This window comes from Molossus molossus, unplaced genomic scaffold, assembly GCF_014108415.1.
Source record: "Molossus molossus isolate mMolMol1 unplaced genomic scaffold, mMolMol1.p scaffold_m16_p_21, whole genome shotgun sequence".
Taxonomy (NCBI): domain Eukaryota; kingdom Metazoa; phylum Chordata; class Mammalia; order Chiroptera; family Molossidae; genus Molossus; species Molossus molossus.
In genome coordinates this window covers 21,309,733-21,328,535 of record NW_023425357.1, presented here as the reverse complement: position 1 = coordinate 21,328,535, position 18,803 = coordinate 21,309,733, and the positions used below count along the sequence as shown (strand labels likewise).

General features: G+C 46.0%; 1 protein-coding gene across 2 annotated transcripts in view; it reads left to right on the top strand.

Moving 5' to 3' along the window:
* Positions 1-5,451: 5,451 nt before the first annotated feature.
* The window catches only part of KIAA0513 (KIAA0513 ortholog), a 57,661-nt gene continuing 44,309 nt past the window's right edge, over positions 5,452-18,803 (top strand). For both annotated transcript variants that reach the window (XM_036273928.1, XM_036273927.1), the window contains exon 1: positions 5,452-5,520. The gene's annotated coding sequence lies outside the window, so the exon portion shown is untranslated. The remainder of the gene's footprint in view (positions 5,521-18,803) is intronic.

Sequence of the window (18,803 nt, the reverse complement as noted above, 5' to 3'; positions counted from 1 at the left end):
GTATGGGTGCTAACTTGGTAAAAATTCATCCAGCCATGTACACTTATCATTTGTATGCTCTACTTCAAATAAACAGTGGGAGAGAGAGAAGACAGACAGACAAAGGTACAGAGGTTATTCCAGAAGGATGTTTTGAGTTGTTTCTTATTTTTTCCACTGAGTTTGTAGTATTGAATGCAACAGCCAGACTGGGGAAGCCAGAAGGCTGAAACTTCACAATGCATGCTGTTAGACAAGGCCCAGAAAGTGGTATAATGTGTTCCTGAATTCCTTCTCCCTGGGCCACTGAGCCTCCAGCTGTGGCTACAGCCTGCTGGGGCTCCAGGCATGTGCTGATGGGAGGGCGTATAGCTAGTGGACAGGTATGGAACAATTACTGAGTGTCAGGTTCTGGGCTTGGCACTCTGTGCCCCCTGGATAGCTCAAGCTGACTCTTATGCCCTTTGGAACTTGACTTGAAAGGCATCTTTCTCCTTGGAACCACATCTAAAATGTCTCCCTCCCTTCCATTTCTGCAACATTTCTCTTCCCCTGCTCAGCTTTGCACCTTGTCTCATCTCAGCTAACTTCCTATATCTTTCACTTAGTTATCTCGTTATTTATCCCTCACTGCAATGCCAGCCTCAGGAAAGGCAGGGAGTTGTTGGTTTGTCCCCTGTTGTCTCCCCAGTGCCTGTCAAAAAATAGGTTCTCAGTAATAATGCATGGGCTGAATGAACACACTGTGGTTGGCCCCTTTCACAGCTGAAGAAACAGGCCCAGTGAGGTTAAGCAGTGTGCTCAATCAAGGTCACACAGCTAAGAGAGGAGAGCCAGGATTCAGACCCAGATGTCTTGCTCTTTGCTGCTGTCATATTGCCTCACAGACACACTTCACGCTCACATCCCTGTGAACTTGTATGATTCCTTTGCCCAGCTGAGGAAAACGGAAGTTCAGAGTTCAGCGATCGCCCAAAGGAAGCAGAGAAGCTTGAAGACCTCCATCCATCTGGCTGTGAAGATCCTGCTCTTTATACTGTACCATACTCCCTAAGGAGCTGGAGACCATGCTCTGTACCAACGCAGCTCTATACCAGCTCCAAGGGCTGGCCTATGCCATGATTCCCCTGCTCCTGCTGCCAGGACTACTCCACCAAGTCGCCTGGCAGCAAGTCCCTGCCCATTTGTGCTCTGGTTCCAGTAACTCAGCCCTCTTCTTGCCCTTCCCACCCTGCCTGTATCCCTGTCTTAGACTCGTATTGGTTCATTCAGGAGGTATTTAATGGTTTACTCTGTGCTTGGCACCATGCTAGGTGATGCTGACACAGGTCCTGCCTGTTATGTTCATTAGCTCAGAGACTAATTGAACAAATAAGTGCACAATTACAAACCAGTATGTTTCTAAACTGTGAAGGACAAGGACATTGTGTGGTGAGAGGTTATACCTGGGAATCTGGTCTGGTCTGCACATGGAAGGCTTTCTTTAGGATGTGATATGTGGACAGCTGGGTATTTGATAAGCAAAGGGTGCAGGAGGTTGAGGAGGAGGGTTCCAAGCAAAGGGTTGGTGGAGAGGCCCTTTGGTGGGAAGCAGCATGGATCATTGGAAGTTCTGTAAGGGGCTCTTGTGTGGAGGGCAAAGGGGCGTGGCTTGAGTCCAGGCTGGGGAGCTTAGAAGGGGCCGGGTCCTACAGGGCCCAAACAACCAGTTGAGGGATTTCCCAACAAGTCTGAGGGACATTGGGAAGCCACTGGAGGATCTGGTCACATTTGTGGTTTTTAAAGGTCATTCTAGCTGCTTTGTAGAGAACATACTGGAAAAGGGCAGAATAGTTGCAAGGAAATGTCAACTAATAAATGTCGATGGAGCAATTGAATTAGAACACAATGTTTTGCAACCACACCATTATTGTTAATGGATGCTAAACTACTGGAAAACAGGAGATTTAAATAATTTCAAAGTATCTTCCCCACCGATTACTAATTGTTTACAAAGGGAAACGAGTCCCTTTACAATGATTAAACATATCACCATCTCAACCACTGGTGAAACATAGTATCAGCAATAACGAGACACACTGATGTTTGTGCCTCCTCATACAGTACACTGAGGACACACGTGAGTCATGCTGTGCTGCTGCCAAAAGTTATACAGTACTCCTGTCTCTCTAAGATCAGAAAAATCTAAACAGAGACCTCCTACAAAACAACTGGCCCATCCTAGTACCCATTAGTGTCCTGAAGAGAGGAAATGCTGGTAACTGGTCCAGATTAAAGGAGTTTGCTTTTGAAGATGGAGGAAGGTGCCTTGAGCCAAGGAATGCAGGAGGCTGCTAGAAACTGAAAAAGGCAAGGAAATGATCCTCCCCAGAGATTCCAGAAGGACTCACCCCTGCTGATACCTCGATTTTAAGACATGACCTCCAGACCTGTAGGGTAATAAATACGTGTCATTTAGCCACTAAGCGTGTGGCGATATGTTGTTAACAAAGTGGGGAAGGGGAAATAGGCATAGTGGGTAACTGGAAATACAGAACTGATGTTAAGTCACACCATCAGTTTTATCTTGTATAATTGTTTTTTGGACGCGTTCTCTAATCATAGTACTTTTGAATATTAATTCAGCCACCCAATGAATTTACTGTTTCTCCTTCCTTTTCTTCCTGCCTTTCACAGAGTATCATGAGATATCTTAGCAAATGCTCAGTCCTGAATATGTTGTTTTCCCTTGCCTGCCCAGAATCTGCCCCCCTTCTCCTCACAAGAGCTTCTCATCTTCCTGTGGGGATCCACCTTTCCCTTGCTCTCTACCCAAGTAGCTGGGTGGGGCTGATCCTCACTCCTGTCCAGATGTGGCCAATCCAGTTATCCCAACAACCTGGCCTCGGAGATTGATTCGAGGGGATGAGCACATGAGTGATGTTGGTCCACTCAGACCAAACCCTGGGACTTTTGCTGGAAATATTGAAGCAGGGACTCCTTTTTTACACTGAGGTTGCTAAATTGAGAGAATATAAGCCTGTTGCTGCTACAGACCATACTATAAAAAGAACCGAACCTGAGAATGAAGCCAGCTCAGAGGGAGGCAGTCAGGGAGGGGAAGGAGACTAAGTTCTGATAACATGATTTGAGCCCCTAGATCTTGCTGGACCAACCCCAGAACTTTTCAGTAATGGGAGTCAATATAGTCCTTTGCTTCAAAAAACCAGTATGAATTGAGTTGTGTCATTTATAACAGAAAGAATCCTGGTAAACACACCTTTCGGGTCCAGATATACTACTATTATATTTCCTAGATTTACCAGTCTATATGTTTTGCAACATAAATAAGGTTAACCTAGCATGACTTGGTCTTTTCACTGGTGCTTCCTCTTCTGAGGGGCACAAATATTTTTTGTGAGTAATCTGTTCTGAATATTTCCCAGGCCCAAAGTAAAATTTACCAGTCTGTGGTTTGCAGAACTTACTTTCTTCCCCTTTTTTTAAAATGGCTATGTCATCTGCCTCTCTCCAACCCTCTGGCAAGGTCAGAAGACCTTTGATGAGATAGGAAGAGAGAAAGTCTGTATGAATCTCTTGAGGAGAAATTATTTTTCCCCCAAATGGAATTTGACCCCGATGAGCTCACACTTTTCCATTTCCCTGACCAGTTGGTATCACCAGCCAGGTCAGGCCAGCATGAGGTAGTGCCTTGTGCTAGGTTCACTCACTGAACCAGAAGAGGACTTCTTCCAGCTAGATATAACCCTCCTTTGTTCCCATAAAGTGTGCAAGACAGGCTCATGTTCTACTGGACACGGGACAGACCTTACAAGAACCAGCGGTGTGTCCTTATCTGTAGTGTCCACATGAAGAAGTAAAGGCTATGCTCCCTCCATTCCTGAGTTCACACCAAACTTGAAACGTCCAGAGATCCGGCTTCTTTTTTTTATATTTTTTATCCTCACCCAAGGACATGTTTTGCATTTATCTTCAGATAGAGCAGGGGGAGGGGATGGAGAGAGAAACATCGATGTGAGAGAGACACATCAACTGGTTGCCACCCACACAACCCCAACCGGGGCCAGGGACAAACTGCAACCAAGGTACGTGCCCTTAGCAGAAACCGAACCCGGGACTCTCCAGTCCATAGGCCGAAGCTCTAACCGCTGAGCCAAACTGGCCAAGGCTGAGATCCAGCTTCTTATACATGATGGCCATACCAAGCTGGCAAATCTGGGAAGGAACAGAAATAGCTATGGTGCTAAAGGCCCTATAACTCCTGTGGAACCGTAGCTCCCAGCTTTTTCCTTCATGTAGTTCCCTTAAACTTTTCCCAGCAATCTAAAGTTCAACAGGTCCTCTTCCCAGGGGCTAGCAGCTCCATGCTTGGGGCCAGGGAAAGATACCTGATCACCAATCCATGTCATCTTTTCTCAAAAGTGTCAATACTCCAGTTCTTCCTGCACAACCCCTAAAATTTCAGAGGACCCAGTTTTCTAAAATTGACATTTAGTCCCATTTCAGATGACCACTGCCTTTATTTCAAGGCAGAGCTTCATATAAGCAACCACCAGAAGGCGCACTATCGCTCTGCAGTGTAGCTGTGGAAATGTCTTTTCGAGTTTGAGGTTTGGAGTCCATACTCCAGAATCAGATACTGAATTTTGTTAGGTGTTGGAACCAAGTTTGACATAACCCCAAACTTATTGGGGAGAAGATGTCAGTTTCTGCTTCTATACTTCCTTCCTCTAGAAGGAAGGCTTCCACAGGAGACACTTGTTTTTTTAATTGAAGAAACGTGGAACAGGGTAACTTGAAAGTTGTGTTTATTTCACTTGCTGAAAAAAGATGCAGACTGGCCTAGACTCGTGGAGCAGGTGAGGTGGAATCTAACAGCCTTTAAGATGCCCTGTTTCAAAAAATAAATCTGCCCCAAATTGCCCTTCTCTACCATGCATCCCTGCCTGACTTGTTTTTAAAGTATGTTCATTAATGCCAGGACTTCATCCTAACTGGAATAGGCGAGCAGGTGGAGACACTCTGGGCGGGGAAGCAATCAGAACTAGGTCGTATTTCCCGACTCCCAGCCGGAGCTCCCCACCACCACCCCTAAAATCACCAAATCGCCACCCATCTGCGCGCAGAAAGCCTGCCCCACCCAACCCTTCCCGGCCCGAGAGAACACGCTGGTTTTCAGCAGATGCAGGAAACGAGGTCCACGGGACCTTTCCGTGGGCGATCTCCGAGGGCGGTCTCAGAGGCTGGCGGCCGGGCGGAGAGCGACCCCGGCGGAGCCCACACGGTGGGGAGCACCAGGCACGGGCAGCGGCACCGTCCCACCACGTGACATTGCTCCGGGCCGCGCTCACGCTTGCGCAGACAGTGCCGGGGGCGGGCGCGGCCGGCTGACTGACAGCTCCCGCGCGTCCGCGCCTCGGAAGGACCCGGCTCTCGGGTCAGCGCCGCGGCTGCACCGCTGAGCCCACTGGCGCCCGCGCGCTCTGTCCGTCCGCCCTCCCGGGCGCCGCGGTGAGAGGGGCCCCGCCGGTGCTCGTGGGGGTAAGTGGGCCCCCGGGTCCCCGGGCGGCGTGGGAGCTCTCCGAAGGGCGACAGCTGGAGCGCCCGAGGCGGCAGCACGGGCTTCTCGGGGGGCCGGCCGGTGAGGGGCTGTGGGGAGGGGGAGGGGTCACGGGATGACGCGGGGTCCGGGGCCTTGGGCCACAGGGATTCCTGCGGGGTCCGCGGGTGCTGGGCGGGGGGTGGTGAGGACATGGGAACGGGAGCCCACGGTATGGGGACTGTACAAGGTGTCCCCACGCCTGGTGGCAGATGGTGTCGCCAAGTGGCTTTGAGGTGGAGCTGGTCCCTCAGTCTGGGGGGCAGGGAGGAAGAACCCCCGACTCCTGGAAAGCCTTGCTGGGGACCGGGTGCCTGGGACGAGGATGGGAAAGACATTTACCAAGTCGTGCGTGCGTGTTCGGTTTAAGTTTGCTGCTCTCTGCTCCCAGGCGGCAGACGGGGGAGGTGCGGGGACCAGGGAGAAAGGACTCTGGACGGGGTGCCTGCTGCGGCGACTCTGCCTGTGCCTGCCCAGGTCCCCCTCCTCCCGACAAGTCAGTAAGCAAAGAGGAGGTTTGCAAAGGCAGTGTTAGGAGCTCAGTGTAGGACAGCTGGTTCAGGATGGACTGGACCAGCGTCCGGGGTCTTTGAAAGGACTGCATGTGGTCTTCCTAGAGCTGAGAACATGTTCCCCTTCTGCTGGGTTTGGGCTTCCCCAGGCTGTATGTAGGTGGGATCTGGGAGAAGGAAACTGGGAAGAGGAAAAAGATTTTGCAGTGGGCACTGACCAGCTCCTCCAACTGACTAAGTGCTGGGCAAGGGTGCCAGCCTGCAGAATGAGCAGGAACTTGCCTCTGAGCTGGCGCAGGTGAGGCGCCCTGCCGTGGAGGTTGTCGCTGTGGTGAGTCAGTGTTCAAGGCAAGCTGACAGCTCGCAGGGACCAGACCGTTGTCACCTAACGCTAATGTTTAGATTCATTTTATTAGAGGCACCCCCTCCCTAAATCTTAACCAGGGCAGCCAAGATGCTTAACACTGAATTGAGCAAAGAAAAAAAAAGGGATACTTAGATTGTATTACGCGGGAGCGGTGCCTCCTGTCTTCTCATATTTCTTTTTGGAAGCCTGTGTTCTCCCATTGTTCAGAGTCTTGCCCTTCAGCTGCCGCTCATTTTTATTTCCACTTTGTTGAGAAATGGGGCTGCTTTTGAAGTGCAAGGCGATAGGCTGTTGAGATCAGCTCACAATGAAAAAGTTGACTCATGAGATTTTCTTTTTCCATTAAAGAAATGAAGATAGCTGAGGATGCACACATGGCACTCTTAGTGATCCGCGGGTTGTCTTTAGCCTCTCGTTTGGTTCTGGAATGTATTCCCGTGTGTGTGTGTGTGTGTGTGTGTGTGTGTTGCAGTGTTTGTCTTTTGTAGGGCATGTGTCAGTTAATGTGAAGATAATTTGTATTATTTGAGAATATAGTAACTGAAGACAATGAAAAGCTACTCAGGGATGTTAGTAAATTACCAACTTTATAAACTTGCTACAAAATTCCAGAAGGTGGAGACTCTCCACAGATATCAGATGAGATTCTCTTTTCATGACAATAACGTTGGTTCTTCAGAGGTAAATTGCTTTATGGTGACTCCAAATAGCCCTAAAGGGACTTCTTCTAAGACACTCTTTAAGAAAGGTTTAGGGTGGGATGAGTTATGTTACATGTCTCTCTCCCTGCCTCCCTCCTCTCTCTCAAAAAAGAAAATAATCAGCTTAAAGGAAACATCAAAAGCAGCCTTGGAAGATAAAAAGGAGTCATGAAAAGGCAACTAGCTGCAGGAAAGAGCTGCAAAGGGAGCAGTAAAAGTCCTGTTGCAATAATAACCCCTCACTTTTACACGACAGTACTTTACAGAGGGCTTTCACACGCAAAGTCGTAATTGATCTTCACAATAAGCTTGGATAGGTGGTGTCCTCATTCCAGTGTCAGGGATGAAGAAACTGAAGCTAAGTGACTTGCCCAAGGCCACTTAGGTTCTAGGGGGCAAACCAGTGTTAAACCTATCCATCTGACACCAGATGTGGTAGGGGATGTGGGAAGGATCTGGTCCAAGTATCCGCATATCTGCAGGGCCTTCCCAGCATCCACTGGCAGAGCATCCTTCTCTCCCACCATTTGCCCTGCTCACTAAGTCAGCTTAGGGTGAAGGTGTAGATGTGCCTGCACCACTTCCTCCTACCCCACGCTTGAGATAGTCTGCGTCTACTCAGATTTGTTTATAAGTCTTTGAGAAATCTAGTAGGAAGTATGATTGCAGGGAGTGTCTTTTTGCTCAAGTGCTCAGTATTTCCAAATAGTCTAGGTGTCTTCAACTGTGTGATGCAAGAGACCAAAGCAGTTTAAGGAAACTTGCCATAATTGTTTTTCTCGTCCTCCTCCTGAAAGAGAAATGCAGTGGCTGTGAAACCTCAGGAGCTGACCCAGTGGTTTTGTTTATTTTATGCAGCGTTTTTATACATGGCGTTGTATGGGTAATGGTGACACTTTAATTTTTTTTTTCTTTCTTTATTGATTTTAGAGAGAGAGGAAGGGAGAAGGAGAGAGAGATAGAAACATCAATGAGCAAGAACATTGAGTGGCCGCCTCCTGCATGCCCCTCAGTGGGGATCGGGCCCACAACCTGGGCATATGCCCTGACCAGGAATTGAACTGGTGACCTCTTGGTGCATGGGTTGACGCTCAACCACTGAGACACACCAGCTGGGCAATGGTGACACTTTTTTTTTTTAATATTTTGTTCAGATAGAGTGGGAGGGAGAGAGAAAGAGAGAAAGATCCACGTGAAAGGGACACATCGAGTGGTCACCACCCGCATGACCCAACCAGGGCCGGGGACAAACTGCAACCGAGGTACACGCCCTTAGCAAGAACCGAACCCGGGTCTCTCCGGACCGCAGGCCGAAGCTCCAACCGCTGAACCAAACCGGCCAGGGCAATGGTGACACCTTTTAAAAACAAAAACATAGCACAGCTCTTTTCGTTAGGGAAGAACCAGCTTTAATCCTTTTTTCTAGATCTGGGTATCAAAAAAGGGACTTCAGCCCTGGCCAGGTGGCTCAATTGGTTGGGCCATTGTCCCATACACCAAAAAAGTTGTGGGTTTGATTCCCGGTCAGGGCACATACCTAGGTTACAGGTTTGATCCCCGGTCGGGGCACTTATGGGAGGCAACCCGTTGATGTTTCTCTTTCATATCGATCTCGATCTCTCTCTCCCTCCCTCCTTCCTTCCTTTTCTCTAACAGAGCTAACTAAACTAACTGTAACAAAACTAACTAACTAACTAAATAAATAAAACAAAATAAAATAAAATATTTGTTAGCACTCACTTTGTATAGTGAAAGCTCTAAGGACCAGTCAACCAGGTGGGTATTTATTATCGCCATTTTGACATCAGCTAATCTCAGCCTCTGGCTGCTTGCCCCTGGTCACAGAGGATACACGCACTGCTCTTTGTCTGCCCTTGGAAGTCTGCAAGCCGAACTTTGGATAAGGCTATTCTGAAGTCCAGGGAACCCCAGGAATTGCTAAACAATTGTTAGCACTAGTTGTAATACTCAGAACTTACTGTAAGTATTTTCAGAGCTGCTAGTCAGATCCATACTATCGCTCAACTATGACCATTAAAAAATAAAATTTCACCCTGGCCGGTTTAGCTCAGTGGTTAGAGCGTCGGCCTGCGGTCCAGAGAGGCCTGGATTCGGTTCCCGCTAAGGGCATGTACTTTGGTTGCAGTTTGTCCCCAGCCCTGGTTGGGTCGTGCGGGTGGCAGCCACTCAATGTGTCCCTTTCACATCAATGTTTCTCTCTCTCTCTCTCCCTCTCTCTCCCTCCTGCTCTATCTGAATAAAAAAAATGGAAAAATATCTTCGGGTGAGGATAAAATAAATAAATAAAATAAAATTTCACATTTGCAATTTAAAAAAAATGTACAGATCTGGAAAGAGAAAGGTGAGTTCCAGTCTGCTCCATGCTTAGAATATCATGTTCTCGTCTGGACATCACATGTAATGAAGGACATAGGGAAAAATCAAACCTATTCATTGGAAATTGCTACAGTGGAGAATAGAGCTGATAAGCCAGGAGGATCTTGGGAGCCAGCATTACAGAAGGTTCAGGACTGTCGTTTATTAAACTTATCTGTAGAGGCCCAAGATCCCCAAAAACGAAGGTCAAAAGTTCTAATGAGAAAGACTTCAGTTTTAAGAACTTAATTGTATCAGAGTGATTTTTTTAAAAATTATGAGTCAAGCCCTGGCCGGTTTGGCTCAGCGGTTGGAGTGTCGGCCTGCGGTACAGAGACCTGGGTTCGGTTCCCGCTAAGGGCATATACCTCGGTTGCAGTTTGTCCCCGGCCCTGGTTGGTCGTGCAGGTGGCAGCCAGTCGATGTGTCCCTTCACATCGATGTTTCTCTCTCTCTCTCTCCCCCCCTCCCACTCTATCTGAACAAAAAATGGAAAAATGTCCTCGGGTGAGGATAAAAAAAAAAAAAAAAATTATGAGTCAAATCATGTCTCTCCCTAGTGACTTCCTTGTACTCATGAGATCACATTGAAACTTCTTACCTTGGTCTCCTGGGTGGTTGTGAGTACTGACTGACCATGCTTGTTTCTCCAGCTTCATCAGTTACTAACCTCTCACTCACAAAAGTCCCACCTTCTTTCTGTGCTGGGAGCATGACTAGCTGGCTCTTCCTCAGGACTCTTGCACTGGTAGTTCCTCCTACCAGATTTTCTCATGGCTAGCTCCTTTGTCATTCAAGTCACTGCTTCATTATCACATCCCTAATAGGACATTCGGTAACAAAGTAATTTCTTCCTGGATCCCAACCCACTCGCTCTGTCCTATTCCATTGTTGTTGTTGTTTTCATAGCAGTATCAGAAATGATCTTATTTGAGAATGCTTTTATTGTCTGCTCCCCATTTACCACTCTATCAACAGTGCCCCAAACAGTACCTGGCATAGAATAGGTGCTCAATAAATATTTGTTGACTGAATGGTATTTATGACAGTCACACCTTTTTATAGATGGGAGGGATTACTTCCTTGGTAGATACTGTTGGGTTTTTTTGTTTTTGTTTGTTTTTTATTGGAGGCAGTCACACATAAGCTGGCTAGCTGACCTTTGGGTAAGAGAGTTTATGCATTCGATAGATAGTAAAACCATATAACTTCCTGTATTAGTTTCCTAGGGCTGTTGTAACAAAGTACCACAAACTGGGTGGCTTAAAACAACAGAAATTTATTCTATCACTGTTGCAAGGGCCAGAAATAAAAAAAAAAAAAAATCAAGGTGTTGGCGAGGTTGGTTCCTTCTTGTGGCTCTGAGGGAAAATCTGCTCATGAGTCTCCTAGCCTCTGATGGTTTCTAGCAATCCTTGGTGTTCCTTGACTCGCAGCTGCATCCCTCCTATCTCTGCCCCTGTGTCACGTGGTCTTCTTCAGCCTGTGTGCCCTCCACTTATCTTCTCTGTACGTGTGTCTTTTTTCTCTGCTTATAAGGATACCAGTCAAACTGGATTTACGACCACCCTATTCCATTATTACTTTATCTTAATTTAACTAATTACATCTGCAAAGATTCTATTTCCAAGTAAGGTGACATTTATAGGTTCCAGGAGTTAAGCCTTCAACACATATTTTTACAGGGACACAACTCAATGCATAACACCTTCCGACTTCAAGTCCAGTGACATTTTAAAGGGAAAAACTGGCAGGAAGGAGGTGCTGGGTTTTTAGGGATAATGAATGGCATGGATTTGTATATTTGTATATAAACCTTCCATGATCCTCACAACTTGCAAGGGAAATGGTGATCTCTGTAAGTCACGAGTGAGAAGGGGCAATTGAGTGAGTTGCCCAAGGTCACACAGGACCAGATGAACCTCCCGACTCTGATTACGAAGCCCTCAACCTCCTTACCCCTCACCGCCTGCTGGTGGACAGGTCTAACTGGTGGCACAGTAGGGCAGGATCCGGGATTTCTTCATGCCTCTGCAGGGGCCCTGGAGGGATTGTTTCCTTTAATATTTCCTTGTTTTGCTTTACCCTGCCCCTGTACTAGAGGAATAGCTCATTGATGTCCCACAGTGAAATATGTGGTACAACTGAACATGGTGTTCCAGTGCTAGACCTCACACAGTGGCTTTGATGGGAGGTGGTAGCCTTAGAAGTTGCATTTTCCCTTGTGGAGCTTTTCCAGTGATTCGGAAGGGTTTTTCCATAAGGTTTTGAGAGTTCTGAGTTTCACTGTCTCAGATTGTGGCCTGAAAGGATATTGCTGATGTTCTAAAAACAAGCCACTCAGGAGTTCGCAGAGTAACTTTCCTCCTTGGGGGTGGGGGTGGAGGGGTCAGGGAATGGATGAGAGCAGGGCAGGCTGCCAGCAGAATATCTGGAAGGACCTGCACCTTCATCTTCAGAGACCTTTTTATTTCCGGCTCTGTCTTACCCCGGTGCCAGATGCCCCCTTCCCTTATTTAATTGAATTAATTATGAGTAGATAATACATGCAGATGATACAAGATTCAAAGGATACAAAAAGATGTCCAGTGGAAAGTCATTTCTGGCTCTGCCTTCCCAACCCCTCGAGGTTCCCAGCTTCGTCCCCCCGTGGCACCATCCCGCCATCCTCTTTTTTTTTTTTTTTTTTAATCCTCACCCAAGGACATTTTTCCATTTTTTGTTCAGGTAGAGTGGGAGGGAGAGAGAGGAACAGAGAGAGAGAGAGAGAAACATCGACGTGAAAGGGACACATCGAGTGGCTGCCACCCGCACGACCAACCAGGGCCGGGGACAAACTGCAACCGAGGTACGCGCCCTTAGCGGGAACCGAACCCGGGTCTCTCAGGACCGCAGGCCGACGCTCTAACCGCTGAGCCAAACCGGCCAGGGCCCGCCATCCTCTTGTGTGTCCTTCCCGAGATCTGATTCTGTTCATGTCTCTAAGTGCTCCCCTGTGGGCTGTGCTTCCATCCTGACTTTCCATCCTTCCTCCTGCCTTTTCAAACCCCTTTCTGTGCGGACCCGATAGGCTGTTTGGTCCCATGTGCTAAATGCTGGACACAACACCTCTGCTAAGAGTTTTATTTTGGGAAGGAAGGTGCTTAGAAGAAATGAGTCTGTAATGGTCAAATGTGAGGCTTTGAGGCAAGAGTGTGGGGAAAAAGCTTTTATTAATGGAATGGTTTTCAGAGTCAAGTTCCTTAAACTTCAGGATTGGCCCTGACAAGTTGGCAAGCGCAGAGCTCTCGGGGAGGACAGGCGGAAGGGGCCATTTATGTTGTGTTCCTGAGGGATAAGGTGGTGGTTGTAGCTCATATTTATTGGGTTTACTTTGCGATGCCCAGCAATGTGTTAGGTGCTCTGTGTGAGGGTTGTCACTTTAACTCACAAGAACGCTATGGGGTGGCCACTGTTACCATCCCCATTTCAGAGATGAGAAGACTGAGGCGTGGAGTAATTTGCCCCCCGTCACACAGCCTGTGAGGGCAGAACTGGCATGCAGACCCAGGTAGCTTTCTGCTCCAGGATCCAACCCAGTCTCCTCTGGTCAGGGACCGTTCTCATCTTTTCTAGCTTTACCCACAGTTTGGTGGCCCCTGTGTAGAACAGTATCTGTACAGCTCTCAGAAGGAAGCGTGGTCCTCAGGTGGACTATGTGTGAAGGTCCACGTGGCACCACAGAGGAAGAACCTTGATAAGAAACACCATCTTTCATCTTTGGGGACTTCTGGGTCCATTCCAGAACATTCGCCTGCCTCTCAGAGTCTGAACTGAATTGACTAAAACTCTTTCCACAAATGCTGAGAGAAATGGTAAATTTGGAGGAAAAAACAGGTTATTTTTCCATCCTCTGTACTGAATGCACTTAGGAGAATGCAGACCCTAACCCTCAGTGACAGCCTTTTGTAAAGCAGGTGCCTTCTGAGGCGTTTTCCTGGCCTTTGCTTCACAGCCAAGCATGACTCAGAGCAAATGACTCACCAGTGGCAAAAATGACCGGTGAGCTGGGGAAATGAGAATCTAGAAACAGCAGAGCAAGTGGAAAATGCCACCGTAAATGAGCTTTGAGGGTGCTGTTCAGCTGACATCCTGGGGTTGGGGGACTTGGGGGTGAACCCAGGGAGCTAAAATACAAAAATAAGGCCCAGTAAAAAGGGGGGGAAGCCTCCTGAGAGAAAAACCAAATTTTGAGTTAATTGTAGAGAGCAAGAATGAAGTAAAAGAAATGAGATCAAAACCACAAACCTAAGACCCCTCCCTCCAGTTTTTAACTTAATTCGTGTGGTGATGATGGAACACAGGAAATAAGAAAGCAGTTAATAAAGGAAATCTAGTCTAATACCCTCTCTGCTCCGAGGCGGCCGACGATGCGGAACTCCATGAAGTGGCAGGATCACTCTCAGGATCCCAGGCTGGATTTGGATAATAAACACTTCCTTATCTGCCCTTGTGAGGATAGAGGTATCCTACCTAATCAAAATGTGAATGTAAGTAGAATGAACAAGACTAGCTATGCTGTGGGAGAGAAGTAGCAACCTTTCTGACTTTGTTTTCTAGCCTCTTCTAAGGGCACCTGGAATGACCAAAAGCTCGGGGGTTCCAGGAGATTGATGCCTGCCCGGTGGCCCAGCTTCCGTTCTGGCTTGTATGCCAGTTCTCTCTCCACAGGGCTGCCAGAGTGCAGCATCTTTGCAAAAGCTAAATTAGATCACGGTGTTCCCCTGCTGCAAACCCTCCAGTGCGCTCACATTGCTCCTGGGATGGAATTCCAAGTCCTAAACTTGGCCTCCAGGGCCCTGCGTAGTGCCTGGCCCATAGCCCTGCCAGCCTCAGGGCTGTCCTCCCTCCCTCTGCACTCCCCATGGGGCCACAATGTTCATCCCCACCGCAGAGCCCCCAGGAATTTGCCTTCCCTCTAGTTGGGGTGCTGGTCTTGCAGAGGTTAGAGTGACCTTTCTTGGTGTCTCAGGCTGAAGGAGCTCCCCCCTCCGTCTGCTTCCTCTGGCTCAGCACTGTCCAATAGAAATACAGGGTGAGCCTCATACAGCTTCTTAAGTTTCTAGTAGCCGCACTAAACAAGTATAGGAAACAGGCAAAATAATTTTGATGGATTTTATTTAACCCCGTATATCCAAAATATTATCATTTCCACATCTAATAATCAATATAAAAATTATTAATGAGACATTTGATCTCCTCTCTTTTTTTTTAATCCTCACCCGAGATTTTTTTTTTTTTTTTTTTTCCATTTATCTTCAGGTAGAGTGGGGTCGGGGGAGAGAGAGAAACATTGATGTGAGGGAGACACATTGACTGGTTGCTTCCTGCACAACACTGACCAGGGCTGGGAACCGAACCACAACCCAGGTACATGCCCTTGACCGGAATCAAACCCATGACTCTTTGGTCCGCGTGCTGACACTCTAACCGCTGAGCCAGACTGGCCAGGGCTGATCTTCTCTTTTTGAGTCTGAAAGCTGGTGTGGTCAGCTCGTCTCAGTTTGAACCTACCACATTTTATAGCTCAATAGCCACGTGTGGCAAGTGGCTGCCATACTGGACGGTGCAGCTCGAACCTATTTATTCTTTTATTTTATTCACAGCACTTATGAGGGACTATTGTGATGCACTTGTTTGCCTCTTTGCTCTCTGACTACTAGAACATAAATCCCTGAGGGCTAGGCTTTTGCTGGCCTTGTCCACCTGGATCAACACCTGGCACACCGTAAATGCTCAAGAATATTTGTTGAATGATTGAATGAACATGACCGGACAAATGAAACACACAGCCACCCTCTTGATGATCTAGAGCAGTGGTTCTCAACCTGTGGGTCACGACCTCTTTGGGGGGGGCGAATGACCCTTTCACAGGGGTCACCTAAGACCATCGGAAAACACATACTTCCGATGGCGATTTATAACAGTAGCAAAATTACAGTTATGAAGTAGCAACGAAAATGATTTTATGATTGGGGGTCACCACAACGTGAGGAATGTATTAAAGGGTCGCGGCATCAGGAAGGTGGAAAACCACTGATCTAGAGGCAACTGAATGGTCAGTGCCATTTGGAACCTATTTTAATCAGAGGAAGTCGGTGCGCAAAGTCGCCTCTCACCAAACATGTTAACTATTAACAAGGTAGGGACATGTATTGTCAAAGGACCATCAGATAACTCATTACTGGGTTTATTTTGGAGGTGACAGTGATATTAACAAGAGAAGAGTTTTCAATAGGAAGCAATTAACAGGATTGAGATTCTTTGGCATTGTTGTTGGTTGGAGTAGGGGCAATGGCTAGAGACATTTTTGGTTGTCACATGGGTTGTCAAACCCATGACTCTTTGGTCTGCAGGCTGATGCTCTAACCGCTGAGCCAAACCAGCCAGAGCAATATACTTAGTCTTAAAATCAGAAAGTATGACTCTTCCAACTGAATTCTTCTCTTTTAAAATTGTTTTAGCTACTTTAGTTTCTTTGCCTTTCCATGTAAATTTTAGAATAAGCTTGTTTATAGCTATTAAAAAGTCCTATCTTAAAAGCAGCAAGAGAAAGGCAGCTAGTTACCTACAAGGGAGTTCCCATAAGGCTGTCAGCTGATTTCTCAAAAGAAACTTTGCAGGCCAGAAGGGAGTGGCAAGAAATATTCAGAGTGATGAAAAGCAAGAACCTACAACCAAGATTACTCTATCCTGCAAAGCTGTCATTTAGAATTGATGGCCCTATAAAGATTTTCCCAGACAAGAAAAAGTTAAAGGAGTTCATCACCACCAAACCGTTATTATATGAAATGATGAAGGGTCTTTTTGAAGAAAAAGATAAAGTATATGAACTAACAAAATGGCAATGAATACATATCTATCAACAATGGAATCTACAAACAAAATGAACAGGTAGAACAGAAACATTCTCATAGATCCAGAGAACATTTTGTTGGTTGCCAGATGGGAGGGGGTTTGGGGGAATGGGTGAAAAAGGTGAAGGGATTGAGAAGTACAAATTCATTGCTAGACTGACAAACCTCAAAGGGAAAGGGGTTGGGGGGGTGGGAAGAAATAAACCAAAGAACTTATATGCATAATCAATGGACACAGACAATAGTGTGGGAAAAGGCAGGAGGGAGGCGGGAGTGGGGAGGAGGGGGTCAATGGGGGAAAAATGAGGAACATCTGTAATACATTCTACATTCAACAATAAAGATTTAAAAATAATCATAATAGCCCTGGCCGGTTTGGCTCAGCGGTTAGAGCGTCAGCCCGCAGTCTAGAGAGACTCGGGTTCGGTTCCCGCTAAGGGCACGTACCTCGGTTGCAGTTTGTCCCCGCCCTGGTTGGGTCGTGTGGGTGGCAACCACTCGATGTGTCCCTTTCACGTCGATGTTTCTCTCTTTCTCTCTCCCTCCCACTCTATCTGAACAAAATATCAAAAAATGTCCTCGGGTGAGGATAAAATAATAATAATAATAATAATAATAATAATAATAATAATCCTTCTAGACCCTTACTGGATGGCTCAGTTGGTTGGAGCAGTCCCATACACCAAAAGAATGACAGATTAGATTCCTGTTCAGGGCAAGATTGCAGGTTTGATCCCCCATCTGGTTGCATACAGGAGGCAACTGATCAGTTTCTCTCTCACATTGATGTTTCTTTTTCTCTCAAATTGATAAACATTTTATCATGAGGGTTTTTAAAAAGTTCTTTTAGCATAGAAATTGCATGAAATCTGTAGATAAGTTTGAGGAGAGTTGACATCTTTACTGTGTTGAGTCTTCCAATCCTCCAAAACAGTGGTATGTATCTCCTTTATTAGGTTGTCTTTGGTTTGTTTCTTTCATCAGTGGTTTGGAGTCTTCAACATATAAACACTATATGTGCTTTGTTAGATTTATACCTAAGTATTTACTTTTCAAGTTATTATAAATGGCATTTAGTTTTTAACTTCAGTTTCCAAAGGTTCACTACTAGTATATAGAAATATGATGGAATTTTGTGTTAACTCTGTATCTTGCAACCTAGTTAAGTCACCTATTAGATCTACAGATTTTTTTTTTTTTAATCCCCACCCGAGGACATTTTTCCATATTTTTTTCAGATAGAGTAGGAGGGAGAGAGAGAGAAACATCGACATGAAAGGGACACATCGAGTGGTTGCCACCCGCATGACCCACCCAGGGCCGGGGACAAACTGCAACCGAGGTACATGCCCTTAGCAGAAACTGAACCCGGGTCTCTCTGGACCACAGGCCAATGTTCTAACCTCTGAGCCAAACTGGCCAGGGCAGATCTACAGATTTTCAAAAGAACATTTTTTGGGATTTTTATTTAGGCAATATGCCATCTGTGAATAGAGAGAGGTTTACTTTTCTCCTTTCCAATATTTTTTCTGATGCCTTTTAATATATTTATCTTGCCTTGTTACACTAAATAGGACTTCAGATACTATATTAAATAAGAGCGGTAAGAGAGGATATATATCCTTGCCTCGTCCCCAGCCTCACAGGAGAAACATTCCGTGTTTCACACATTAAGTGTGACATTTTTATAGATGCTCTTTTTCAGAAATAGAAGTTCCCTTCTAATGGGGATTGAGTTCTGTCACATGCTTTTTTGTTGTTGTTGCATCAGTTAATATGATCATATGGTTTTTCTTTTTTAAACTTTCATTACAGTGGATTACATTGTTTCATTTTTGCATTACATTCCCAGGATAAACTCCACTAGGTCCTGGTATGTTATTCTTTTTCTATGTTGCTGTGTTCTAGTTTCTAATATTTAAGATTTTGTATCTATGTTCATGAAGGATGTTGGCTTGTCATTTTTTTTTTTTGTACTGTCTTTGATTTGTTAGACAGTACTGGCCTCATAAAAGGAATTGAAAAATGTTACATCCTACTGAATTTTCAAGAAGAGATTTATAGAATTAGTATTATTTCTTCTTTAAATGTTTGGTAGAATTTGTCAGTGAATCCATCTGGGCCTGGAGATTTCCTTTTTGGAAGGTTTTAAACTGTCAAGTTAATTCTTTAATAGTTATAGAACTATTTAGATTATCCATTTCCTCTTGAGTGAATTTAGTAGTTTGTGATTTTCAAGGGATTGGTCCATTTTATCTAACTTGTCAGCTTTATGTATAGAGTTTTCTGTTGTTTGCCCTTATCCTCCTTTTAATGTCTCCAGGATTTCTAGTGATATCTCCCTCTTTCATTCCTGATATTGGTTATTTGTGT